The sequence below is a fragment of the Grammomys surdaster genome, unplaced genomic scaffold (genome assembly GCF_004785775.1).
Source record: "Grammomys surdaster isolate TR1022 unplaced genomic scaffold, NIH_TR_1.0 278, whole genome shotgun sequence".
NCBI classification, from domain to species: Eukaryota; Metazoa; Chordata; class Mammalia; order Rodentia; family Muridae; genus Grammomys; species Grammomys surdaster.
Genome location: NW_021604719.1, coordinates 12,454,643 through 12,458,688, shown reverse-complemented (window position 1 = coordinate 12,458,688; position 4,046 = coordinate 12,454,643). Strand labels below are relative to the sequence as shown.

Sequence of the window (4,046 nt, the reverse complement as noted above, 5' to 3'; positions counted from 1 at the left end):
AAAGCCAGTGCTTTCTCTTTCTCTGCTGCACAGTCTTCTGACTTTCCTGGTTGTTCAAATCTTTGTACCAGTGAACAAGCTGGGTGACAAACAGTGGCTCACCTATTACAGAGGGGATAACCAAACACAAAGCTTTTTTGGCTAGTCATAATAGATCTGTGAAGATTTGACAGAACAAGTAGCTGTCACGGGTAGGAAAGTAGGTTCTAGGACTATCACTAAGAGATATTTGGAGGGTAGATATAGAGAGGGATAGATGATTGTTCCAAAGAGTTTATTTTTTCTGGTCCATTGCAACCCCGTTACTATTCTGTACTTGTCAAGGGTGTTTTCTAGCCTCATTATACGTAGGACATCCTTTCCAAGAAAATCTTTATGATAGCATAACATGGAGGCAAGAGCAAAGCAAATGGCCTGTTCTTATGGGTTACCATCAGACAGGGTCTCACTATGATTCAGAAGCTCACCAACTCAGCCAGATTGTCTGAACAGCAAGACCCAGGGATCCTCCTGTCTCTGGGTAACATTTCTCAGATGACTTTAGCTTAAAATAATCAACAAACTCCTTTATTATGGTTTCAGATAGCATGTTTTAAATTCCTTTGGGAATGTGTTTTTTTTCTAAAGAAAATATCTATACATGAACACACATGGACCTGGAGATAAGCCAAGCAGGGGAAACAAAAGTGGGATTCCAGAATCTTAAATTCCTGGATTCTGAGTATAAAGATGGACATTAGAAACCAAAATGAAGGCAGGATATGGGGATAGTGGGACTGGTTGGTGGTTAAGGAAGGACTGGTTAGTAGTTAAGGAAGAATAAGCTCTGGGTTTTCACAGCACAGTAGGGTAAATAGAATTAATAACATTGTGTTGTACACAAATGAGAATTTCAATGCTCCTACCCTAAAGAATGTTTGTTGACTTCACATAACTAAAAGTACCTCATCATATCCCCTAAAGACAAACAAATATATCTAAATAGGAATTTTAAAATTAAAGAGAGAGAGAGAGAGAGAGAGAGAGAGAGAGAGAGAGAGAGAGAGAAGCAGATTGTATTTGTTATTTTCCTCATTGTTTGACAAAATACCTGGTAAAAGTAACTTAAGGAAAAAAAAGGTTTATCTTGGTTTGGTTTGAGCAGATGCCTTCCACTGTGGCAGGGATTGAAAGGCTGCAGGAGTGTGGGTGGTTTGTCCCGTTGATTCTGATGTCAGGCAGCAGAAAGATGGGAATGACAATGCTCAGTCACTCCCTTGCCTTATCCCTTTAATCCAGTTTAGGATCTGAGCCCATGGGATGGGGCTACCCACTTTCCAGATGGGTCTTCTAATTTAAGCCACTCTGGAAAAAATCCTCACAAACATGTCTAAAGGTGAATCCTCTAGGTGATTTTAAATCCCATCAAATTGACAGGAAATTTCACAATTCCACTCGATGTTAACTTGACCCCTAAACAATCACCTCAAATTACAGTATTCCACCTTTATTTCTTGCCGTCTCATACTCCTCGCACACCACATTAGTTCTAGCTTGAAAAGCCCTGATCTGGAGCTACAGCACATATCTGATCTCTCTCGAGCTGCACCCACTCTGCTCATGTAGCTACTCTTTTGGAGCATACTACCACCCTGGAACATGCAACATCCTGAGTTTTACATTTAGAACTTCACACAGTGGCCTTTCAGGGTCTCCTGGCAGGAAATCCAACCCTGACACACATTTCTTGGCTGCGACAACTTTCTGATACCTTGGTGCAATCCTTTATGATCTTGGATTTTGCATGTCTGATACATTACCGTCACGTAGACGATACTCTGCCATGATGCTGTCAGCTTGATGCACCTACATGGTGGCTCCCTCCCATAGATGTAGTGGCTTCTGAGACCCTTGGTAGCTGAACTAAAGAAAATACTTTCCCAGGCATTTCGTTAACATGGGACCTCTTCAGAAGCATTCTGAAAATATGATCTCATATTTCAGTTGGATTTGCATTTTTATGATTGGAACATGCAGTGAGTGGAGTCTTGTCCTCAGGGCGCTGTTTGTATTGTCCCAGTGCAGAGCATGAAATTTTGTTTTTAGTGGTATGATTAACAATTACATCTGTTTTCTCTCACCTACTTTATATGCAGTTTTAAATTACCCCAGGTTCCTTTCTTCATGAAATCGAACATTTTTCTGTATCTTTCTTTTTGCTATAAAAATATTTATTTTTATTTTATACATATGAATTTTTGACTATATATATGCATGTCACATGAATGCCTGGTGCCCGCAGAAGCCAAAAGAGAATATCACATCACCAGAAACTGGAGTGACAGATGGTTTTGAGCCACCATGTGGGTGTTGGAAACTTATCCTGAGTCTTCTGCAAGATAAGCATACTCTGTTACCCACTAAGCCATCTCTCTCCACTTTCCAATGTCTTTTTGTTCTTTCTCACTGTTGATTCAACTAGGAGCAGTGGCCACCAACCTTTCTATAAACCGAATGTTCTGCTATCATAAAATTTTCTCTGTCAAAACAACTTCGTGGTTCTCTGCTCTCCCCTGTTTCAGAGACAGCCACATCTTCTCACGTGGTGCCAAACTTGTCTGTAAAACTTGATGCTGAAGATCAGCGTGCACAGATTTGGCTATACTGGGTGCCTGGTTACCAGGGCTGTGAGCTCATCTGGGAAAGCGGGTATTGTTGCAATCAATGACCCCTTCATTGACAACTATATGATCTACATGTTCCAGTATTATTCTATCCATGGCAAGTTTACCAGCAGAATCAAGGCTGAGAATGGGAAGCTTGTCATCAAAAGGAAGCCCATCACTACTTCCAGGAGTAAGATCCCACTCACATCAAGTGGGCTAATGCTGGCACTGAGTATGCCATAGAGTCTACAGGCGTCTTCATCAACATGGAGAAGGCTGGAGACCTCTTGAAGGGTGGGCTCAAAGGATTATCATCTCTGCCCCTTCTGCCGATGCACCCATGCTTATCATGAATGTGAACCATGAGAAGTATGACAGCTCACTCAATATTGTCAGCTTCCTGCACCACCAATTGCTTAGCCCCCTTGGCCAGGGTCATCCATGATAACTTTGGCATTGTAGAAGGACTCATGCCATGCCATCACTGCCACTCAGAAGACTGCGGATGGCCCCTCTAGAAAGTTATGGTATAATGGCCATGGGGCTGCCCAGAGCATCATCCCTACACCTACTGGTGCTGCCAAGGCTGTGGCCAAGGTCATCCTAGAATTGAATGGGAAGCTCAAGTATTGCCTTCTGTGTACTTCAGTCAATGTTTCCATCCTGGATCTGACATGCCACCTGGAGAAAGTTGCCAAGTATGATGTCATCAAGAAGGTGGTAAAGCCGGTATCTGAGAGTCCACTCAAGGCATCCTGAGCTACACTGATGGCCAGGTTGTCTCCTGCAAGTTTAACAGTAACTTGCACTCTTCCACCTTTGATGCTGGGGCTGGCGTTGCTCTTGATGACAACTTTGTAAAGCTTATTTTCTTGTATGAGGATGACTATGGCTACAGCAACAGGGTTGTGTACCTTGTGGTGTACGTGGCCTCCAAGGAGTAAAAAGCCCTGGACCACCCACCCCTGCAAGGAGAGCAGAGAGAGGCCCTCAGCTGCCAAGGAGTCCCTGTTCCAACTTATACTAAGCATCTCCTTCAGTTTCCATCCCAGACCCCACAATAATGGGAGGGTCCTAGGGAGCCCTACTGTCTTGAATACCATCAATAAAAAAAGCAAAAGTAGAATAATAAAAACAGAACAGCTATGTCTGTTTGTTTTTTTTTTTTTTAATTAACCCTCACTCAGGTTCTCAAGACAAGGGCAGAATGCAGTTCTCTGCCAGAATGTAATCTGTGTTCATTTCTGAACCTGTGAACTGTGCACTGTGCATGTTCCTATTCCTATTTGGTTTTTCCGCCCCTACCAGAAAAGCATATTAACCTCTGATTAGAGCATTTGGAGATTTCTAGGATGTTTCTAGCGCACAGCTACAAACATTTGCACAATATTTCTCCCACAA

At 42.6% G+C, this 4,046-nt stretch overlaps 1 pseudogene; it reads left to right on the top strand.

Moving 5' to 3' along the window:
• Window positions 1-2,726: 2,726 nt before the first annotated feature.
• Window positions 2,727-3,589, top strand: LOC114629184 (annotated as a pseudogene).
• The last annotated feature ends 457 nt before the right edge of the window (window positions 3,590-4,046 follow it).